This window comes from Amblyomma mixtum, chromosome 2 (genome assembly GCF_055824585.1).
Source record: "Amblyomma mixtum isolate Tamu chromosome 2, ASM5582458v1, whole genome shotgun sequence".
In the NCBI taxonomy this organism is placed as follows: Eukaryota; Metazoa; Arthropoda; class Arachnida; order Ixodida; family Ixodidae; genus Amblyomma; species Amblyomma mixtum.
The window spans coordinates 256,460,879-256,470,176 of NC_143013.1; the positions used below are offsets into that span (position 1 = coordinate 256,460,879).

Genomic DNA, 9,298 nt, shown 5'->3' on the forward strand with positions numbered 1-9,298 from the left:
CACCGCCTTCTGAATAGTGCGGCTCCCAAAGTCATTTTCAGTGACCCCATGATTGGACATTAATAAAGTAGAGAGATTCACCTGCTAGGGATTTCGGGATCTCGGACTGCATTTAAGCAGCCGGACTGCATGTGTCAAAGGCGTACCACTCACTGACTTGCTTACTTCTCGTCTTTTCTCAAGTGCTCTCATCTGCGGAACTTGACTGCTGCAAAATATATAGAATAAACTCTACAGCCTTTTTCAGCACTCGCCGACTCTCGCTACTCCGTCTCCGGCCGCACCGTCCCTGACCCGATCCTGTCAACGAGCATGGGCCGCAACATCGACAATGGCAGCACTGTGCGGCTTGAAGCGATCCAATGAACTCTTAAAGGGATCTGCGACAGTTTCCCGTCGTCCTAAGGAATGCTTTTTGTGACGTCAGCATCATGAGCCTAGTGTCGCGCGGCTCGTCAGCGCGTCGTCGCTCAGCAGCTCACCTTGGCAAAGACATGCTTGTCTGATGAGGCTTTTATCTATTCCATTAACTACGCGAACGTCACTGAAAACGTGAGCGCGAACGATGACTTCCTGAAGATCCGGGGCTGCGCGGCCGAGAAGCTGGGCGAAGGCGTCGACGGCGAGAGGATAGCGACGCGTGAGCTCCCAGTGCCTAGATGACTTAGAGGCGTCAGGATCAAGATGCCCGCGCGCGAAGTCGAAGCCGCCGGCTAACCACGATGGCGAACCCGGGCATTTGATCAACTTTTCAACGCCAATCCGTACAACGTTGCGTGTTCCTTCAGCGGCATACTCTCAACAGGGCAGCGACTTTCAATGGCAGCTGCATGCGGCTCGTTCCTTAGTAACATCACAGGGAAGTTTAGTTCAGCGACCATTAACGCTTAAGCTAGCCGCAACTTTTTACGGTCCCAGAAACAATTATTTTTGCTTCTTGTCGGCTCTTGTGACCAACCTTTCGAAACTCCTCGTAGCACCACCTCGAAAGCTTGTATAGCCGGGTACAACTCAAGAACGCAGCTGCTTTTCCCCGCCAAAGGGTCACCTTCCAGCCAATGGCATAGGCAGACTCTCATGACCCTGCTATTTTGACAAAGAAAGGAGTGGTAGATTAAAAGTGGTAATCCTTTCCTTCTATGGTCTGGGATAGACCACTCTGTCCGTTGTGGCGCCGCTGCCGGCATTGTCCCGCTAGCAGGGTAATGAGAATCGACCGACGCCATTGGCTGGAAGGGGGGGGGGGGGGGGGGTGTCCTTTGACGGGGAAAGACCTCTACGTCCTTGATTTGTATCCGGCTATAATAGAAGAGGTGGCTAGCAGGCACTAGATTAACAGAATGTCCAAGGTGTGGGGAAGAGGTTACGCGGTTATCAGCTCCTTTTCACGCTTCTAGCAGCTATCAATAAGAGTAGGGGTCCCTCCACATGCTGTTATGTAATAAATCAGTTGCGTGTTTTGCTCTGCTGTCTCATCGCTCGTGTTGGGTGTGGTTTGCGCGTGTCGTGCACAGACTGCCGCCTAGAAACCACGTGTAAAAGGCCCATAGCAACGCTGTAAGAACATGCAAAGAAAACAAGAACAGTGCCACTTTGCAATAACTAACGCAAGAAGCAACAAATATCGCGCACTTTATTTCCTTGCAGCTGCGGAGAACCTTAAGGACAGCTAATGAAACCACGCGATTCTAGGAAAATTTCGAGACTTGATGGTGATTAATTGTGTTTTTTTATGGCGTAGAAGTCGTGTTGGCTACAACGTGGCAAGGACGAGCGGTCTTTGCCAAACGTAATTGAGAAAGAGCGCCTGTTTCTCAGCCGTATATTGGAGCCCTTGAGGCGCCCCTTAAAGCCCGGGAGACATGCGACGTTTTTTTCGACGACATTCCCGCGCCAGGAAACGTGGCGGCGCAACGCCCGGCTGGAGATACACGGAGAGAAGAAGCAGCAGCGCGTCGCCGTGTATCCCTCGGCGCGAAAGCAGTTGTGATCAAGAAGTGGCAAATACCACTGAGCAATTAGGTCCGTGAGAGCAGCGACGCTGACACTTCTGTTAAAATCATGAAAGTGTTCACTTCGACACTAATATATTTGCTTTAGCACGCGTGCATAAGTATCTGTAAGAATTTGCGTGCTCGAATGCATGGCGTCGCGTACTACCTTTGGGCGCCCGCTCAGCCGCAAATACAACCGGCTGCGGTTTTTTTCGACACATTCGCTTCTGGAAGGTAATGCAGGCATTTAGATATACGAATTGGCCGTGTTCTCTCTCTAAAAAAAAAAAAAAAAAGAAGCGTCCTTTCATGTCTGATGTAGCGCTTATTTTCACGACAATAACATCTCCGTGCCAAAATCACTGCGTAGCTCGTCGGCCATGGCGGCCATGCTGGTGTGACTGCAAGCAGGGGCAGCCAAACCGGAAGAGCGAGCTTTCTGCGCTGCTAATTAGCAGCTCGCTTCAGCTGCCGCTTCCGGTCATACCGGACGTCGCACGTCAATATCTGGCGGAAGCACATCGGCGGCGGCGGGCGTTTATCTCGAGAAGAGATGAGGCTTGGGCATGTTGGTATGACATACTTAAAGGAAATAAATAGCGCACAAGAGAAGACGGGACAAGCGAGGAGACACAGGCAAGCGCTAACTTTCAACAGACGGTTTATTGCAAAATCGGGAGCATATATACGCCGGGCGTCGAGTGCGCGCCGCCGGGCGAAAATCGTCGACTTGCAGACGTAAAAACGCTCATGTATTGCGGCCTTAAAGGCGAAAACGTCTCGAAAGTCAAGGGCAGTGGTTCTTCTTACTTTACACACTTAGAGCTTAAGGCATGTCATCAGTGCTCCCCAACACAGCTAAGATACAAATGCCACGGCCGGGTTACTTTCGGTTGTTGTTGTTGTTGCGACTGAGAGAAGAATGAAAAGGAAATTGCACGGGCCTGCCAACTGGCTCCAGCCGAGCCACCACCGCTGCCACGTGCAGATAGAGGAGAGTTAAAAGATCAGAGAAAGAGAAAAAAGAAAGGAAAAGACGCGCGTCGCAGCAACAACCGCGTCCGCCGGAGCGGACGCTGGCTGAAAAAACAGATAAGCGGCCGTAGCCGCGATTCGTCACCACCTAAAGACTGCAGGTTTGGAAACCGTGGAAACGGTCTAACTTGTGCTAGTTGTTGGTGGCAACTACCATTCGCTTTCAGCAATAATACGTCAGCATGTTTAAAAAAAATTGGAGGGGATCCTCCGCCTTAAGGGTATGACGTTAAATTCCATATATGCAGAATTGGCCACTCTCTAGTTGACATTCACAGATCCCTGGGAGCCCTCATGCTACTGCTGGCGCAGTGGTGCAGCGGTTAAGCGATGCGCCACTGTTCTGCGACGGTAGGGGCTGCCACCGCGGTGGGGTTCGTTTGTTGCTCAGGTAGCTCTTCCCGAGCAACCTCTTGCGACCAATCAATAATTTAACTGCCACCTTCTACGGTGGGCAATTTACTCACATTCCGGTGGACAGGTTGTGATGACGACACAATGTTACGTCACTTGGGTGGCCCATCTGCCTCCTATAGGTTGCTTCTCTGGAGATTTTTCGTGGATTTTTCGCTCACGGTCGACGAAGCCTGATGCCTGCTTTGCGGCCCACATGGCTACCGGGTTGTAGGGCAACCTGCCGGGAGTGTGCACCTGGCAGGCCATCACTTGGATGCCTTTTGATCAAAGCCTTCAAGGTAAACGCCTTTAGGTCAGTCCTTTGCGCTAAAGGCCTTTAGGCCAAAGACCTTTAGGGTAAACTCCGTATGTTAAATGCCTTTAAAGTTAAGACCCTAATGATAAATACCTTCTGGGTAAAGGCATTTAGGTCAAAGGCCTTTATGGTAAAGGCCTTTAAGTGAAGTGTCTTTAGCGCGTAAGACCTCAAGTGCCCATCGTGACTAGTGCTAGCGCACGATATTCCGCGCTTGGCCATGCTAAACCGTGTGCTATTTTTTCTTAGTTTATGCAGAATGTACACAGCCACATTCTGCGCAAAATGGGGCGAGCGAACGTATACTTAAAAAAGGAAGAGGCATGTCACAGCCAACATACAGACGTATGCCCAACTTTGATGAGTTCTTGTTGCATCGTGACAAATGTCAAAGGAGAGGCGGTGAATAAAGTTATAAAAGCTAAAACCGCGTGTCACGCATGAAGAATTATATTTAAGCGCACGTGGCGTTCCAGCTGGGCGTCATATGTCAGCTGCAGCATCCGTGTGAAATGTGACATTTCAGTGCATGAGATACGCATGACGATTCGCACCGCGGGCGGTCGGCAGCGTCCATCTTGCAGGCCGTTGTCAGATATTTTCCTTCGCAGATCTCGTGGTATGTACACGTCGTCTATTCTCGTAATACCTGTACTAAAATAGATTTTTGAACGCGTATCGAGCCAAAGGTTTTCTCACTAAAATTCCTGCCGTCCGTGTGCTGCTTGCTACACGAGATTTTAATTCATTAATGCATTCTGGCGTGTCTGTGGCAGGCTTTTCACTGTGTTTTGCGTTCAAACCGCACAATTCACCTGGATTACACCAAAGAGGACCGATGAATTAGGAAGCGTCCACTCTACGCGACAGCGCAGGTATAGGCGAATGGGTTATGCACGTTATCGAAGTGAGCATGGAAGAACAGAACAAAAGAAAGAGCTCTTTCCTTGTGCGACCGGCGGAAATAGAGACAGGGAGAGGATAGCGAGGAGAATTACATAGAGGAGCGATGGCGAGAAACTTATGTTCATCAACAATTCAGGGTCTTGCACCTTGGATACAGTTTACATTTCTGACTAAGGCGTCGCGACAATCTGCAAGTCACCGAATTTTGGCCTGAGCTGACAAAGAAGATTGTTTGCACAGAATACAGGGGCCTCCATAGGCATTCGTTTGGGACGCTCTTCTGTTGCTGCTGTAGCCAATGTTTCAAGCGTGGGCATCTGTCATTGGAGTTCGGTTGAAAAGCCATCCGGGTCGACTGTATAAGCAGCGATGACATGGGAGCTTTTCAGCACCACCGAGACGCGAGCTTGTGTACCGTCGTGCGGAGCGCTTGCGATTCTTCATGCGGTTGAAAAAAAAAAAAAATGGAGAGAGAGATAGAGATAAAGAGTGAAAAGGTTTGCTCTGCGTTCTTGGTCCGAGTCACTAGTGCGTGGGTTTCCGCCCATCGCTCCAGAATGGTGGGCACGCGCTAGCTGCCTAGTGACGTCAGCGCGCTCGTCGCTGGCTGGCCGAGCGGCACCCAACTCGAACATCACTTGAATTAATTATGAAATGCGACCCTGGAGCCAGTTGTGCTGAAGTTTGCCTCGATATATTGCTTCCTATTTAATGCTAGCTTTTTGAAAAATAATTCTTGCAATCGATAAAATTTTACTAGGCTTATGTACTTGCCGAAATTTGAGAGGAAATAAAGTGAGGCAAATATTATACTTGTGATAATGTTAATAGTAACGCATTCCAGTAGAGTTTTTGTATTTAAGGCTCTCGAAAATTATAGTCGGTAGGCGCTGCACAGTGAGAGCGCTTGCGGTGCTCATATAGCTCTTCTGACAAACACTTCGATGCTTCAAGGAAAATAAGGAAGTGCTCTAATACAATGCCGTGCTATCACGCCCATTAGTTGAATGATTCTGTTGTGAATCTGTACTGAAGGGTCCTGATAACCGGTCGCTGTCAGAGCACATGACTTCAGTCAGCTGTCAGAGCACAGGCCTTCAGTCAGCAGTCACGAAAGCTTGTCACGCACTTTTGAATTTGTAGACGTCGTCGAGCATGAGCAGTACGATGTGACAATGCTGAGCATATTCTGCTGTGCGCGCACATTTTCTACGCTTTTCCTATCCCGCCTTTGACACCTTGATTCAGGTTTCTGCTTCTCTTAATGCAGGATAAGCAAATGAAACTCCTCGCAAAGGCCCTTCCCTTCTCCCTTTTGTCTTCTCTCTGTCTCTCTTTTTCGAAACCTTGGTTCACCGCCCTCGTGCGGATAACCTCTCGCAAAGGACATCACACCCCTCCTACCCTTCCCACCCTCTGAATGCAGTGCCTCATGACCTACTAACGTCGCTCTAATACTAACATCGCTCTAATACTAACATCGCTCTAATCCACCCATATGAGGACGTTAAAGACTGAAACATTTGTAAACGTTAGCCTGCTTCTCCTTTATCAGTTTAACGTGTATGTTGTTAAAGCCAGAACCATCGCATGAAATGTGCGCATGTCCGCTTCAAATGACGTCGTCGCATTACAAGGTCACACGAACCATTGCCAGCGTTCACATAACCTAATAAAAACACCTGCGCATAACCATGGACTTCTTACACTACGTGAAGGTATTAACAGCTAACTCTAAAGCGGTTTTGTATTACTTGAATACTATTTCCTTTCTTTTTATAGCGAAAGCTCTACTTATCCCGTACAAAGCTGAAGGTCATGTGGCTTTGAAATTTGACCTTCAAGCCAGGAGGAGTGGAGGCTTGGCTCTGACGTCATGCCACGTCACTCACCACGCTTCGCCACATCTCATGATCTTTACGCTATGGAGAGGCGTCAGTTCGAATAACCATGTTTAACAGAGCTTTCGCTCGTTTTACTAGGCTCAGCTGAGTTGAACCGCAGCTAAATTTTTTTCTTCAGTGGCGCGGTTATATCACGTTGAAAATGACTCCAACGACTCCATATTATCTTTTCAAGGTCCTTCCTCGGGGACACGGTCACTTCCAGTTGAGCATCGTAGCCGCAGCGACGACACTGCAGTCTGCGTTTGGCGTTTCGGTCGAACATGAGGCAGGTCGTGGTTCCTTCCGTCCTCCCCATTATCTTCATGCTCGTCTTTCTTTTCTACGTGGTGAAGGTGAAGAAGAAAGAAGGTAAGTTTAGGCTGTTGGCCTCTTAGTCGCTCTTGTCATCTCCGTGCAGCAGATTATGTATTTCTAGCAGAAAAACAAAGCACATCCCGAACCATAATATGACCTTTCTTTCTTCAACGGAAGCATCTTGCTTCCGTTGATTTTTCTTGTTTACTGCTCCTGTAAGGAAACAAAATAACAAAGCTGTCGGTTGGCTTACATGCCGTTCCCATGGTCGGTGCGTAAGGCTGTTTTCTGAACAAAGCAGATTACAGAAGTTGTATCACTAGGAGACGTAAAATAAAAAGACAAGCTTGCTTCATTTAGCGAAATTTGATTGACAGTAACATTTAATTTAATTTAAATGCCTGCAAGAGATGGTATCGGCATTCTTAAAGGCGCAGCATGCAACATACTTTCTCTATGTGAACTAGTGAATGAAAGCTGGCTAAAATAAAACAACCACATGTTACTTAGAAATGACGCAGAAGAGATGTACGCTACATGAATAAAGTGTCAGATATACTACATTTTAATAGTAACTATTAAGGCAGTTTGCGACTTTGGCTCCTCTTAAGAGTGATAATTTTGTCAATTAGTTACAAAACCATCAAACAGCTCCAGGAATAAAAAAAATACGACACAAACAGAAAACATGAGCAAAAAAGTTTGGTACAGAGTTTATTGATTATAAGGCCAGAGAAGTCGGCCCGAAAGATGAGTACAAAAATTAGTGCATATATCTGGAAACATCCCTTCTTTTCGCACTAATATATCGCCTTTCTCCCCTTCTTCTTTCAACGGGGTCTTCCATGCACGGTTTCTTCGTCAGAAGTGACTGCGGAGCACAGCCTGGTTAACGGAACCGACGTACGCAAGACACTTTACTCGACACCAAATACGACAGCAGCGCAACAAGAGTGGGAGCAGAACTTGGAGTTGGCCCATGACGTCAGTAACTACACAAACGTTACCAGCGCCACCAAAGTGATCAGGGGTTGAAGTGTCATATGCGTCGAGGCGGTCATAAGCGCTGTGGCAAGGAACATTGCCATTGCAACGGCAGACTTATGAAGACCCGATTTTTCCAAACCCGGTAAAAGCTGAAGTATTTTCTGAGCCATAGGCTTTGGGGCCATCCGAAGCTGAGGATCATAACAAAAAAAAAAAAAAATATAGCCCTTCTTGCCGTGAGTGCACTTTCCGCCATATTGTTCACACTGAGCGAAGCTATAGCGTGCCGTCGGTTGCATGCCCGCAGCGTTCCAATCCAGCTGTTGTAGTTTTAATTGTGGGGACCACATCAGGAGAATGTAACGAATTCGCTAGAAATGGTTCAGCATCATTGTGTTTGCTTTATTTTCTTTAACAACAATAGAACTGCGGAGATAACCAATACGAAGGCTAGACTTGATCTTGTATGCATCGCGTCTCGTCATAAAATACTTCGCCTCTGTCTTTTTTTCATAAAACATTTCCTCCTATATGCCCCTACGTGAAGAATTTTTATCGCCCCAACATTACGTGTCACCTCGGATAGATCACGCTCATAGCATTGGAATATCATTTTAAGAGGGAAAAAAAACTTCTTTCACGGTTTCAGCCCTTACATCAAAGAAACGGAACCACATTGCTGCATCACTGTTCCTCACCATCGCATTTATACAAGACTGCATTAGTTAACACTATAAATAGCAATTTTTTTCCCTACTATACGCTCAGTGTGATATTTTCCTTCAAACTTTTATTTCTCGTAGCCACAGCACGCTTTATTGCCTTTTGGTCGGGGTCATATCTTTAAAATAAACAAAAACGAGAAATTATTGTCATTTTTGAAGAGCGTAAGATTACTTCTGTAAGATTTAGACAAGTATTATTTCATTTCATAAAAAAAAAACTCTCAAGTCTTTTCCAGCTGTGAATGAAGCCGTTACCGCCACAACATTGAGCGCTTCAGTTAAAAAAACAATTTGAACTGCTTTGCAGGGCTTACTATAAGAAAGAATGAAGGGGAGTTATGAAGGAATAATGGTTACGGCAAAAAAGAATATACGACTCTTTTTTATGAAATGGGTTTTAGTTTACAAATGGAAAAAAATGGCAATATTAAGAAGTTAGAAGATTCTCCTCATAGGCCTGTTAGTGAGCAAAAACTACTTGTGTGAAATAGAAATTTATATTAGTTAAAACGCATTTTGATTCTTGGCCGCTTGCGTTTCCTAAACTCCATTACGACATACTCTCCTGTTGTCGCAGATTTATTCCTGGAGCTACGAACGAATTAAAGCAGTAAAAAAAATAAAAGAAACAGTCCTTCGCTGAATAGCAAATATAGAGCTGGCTTGTTGTCGGTACCCTGCACTGAGAGGAATGACAGGTCGTCGATTGCCGCCTAGTAGGAACTGTATTCAGATCTC

At 46.7% G+C, this 9,298-nt stretch overlaps 1 long non-coding RNA gene across 1 annotated transcript; it reads left to right on the plus strand.

Moving 5' to 3' along the window:
• Nucleotides 1-4,136: 4,136 nt before the first annotated feature.
• LOC149363633 (uncharacterized) lies at nucleotides 4,137-9,054 on the plus strand. The gene is made up of 3 exons (XR_016288576.1): nucleotides 4,137-4,360; nucleotides 6,727-6,902; nucleotides 7,714-9,054. It is a non-coding gene; the product is annotated as an uncharacterized LOC149363633 (long non-coding RNA).
• The last annotated feature ends 244 nt before the right edge of the window (nucleotides 9,055-9,298 follow it).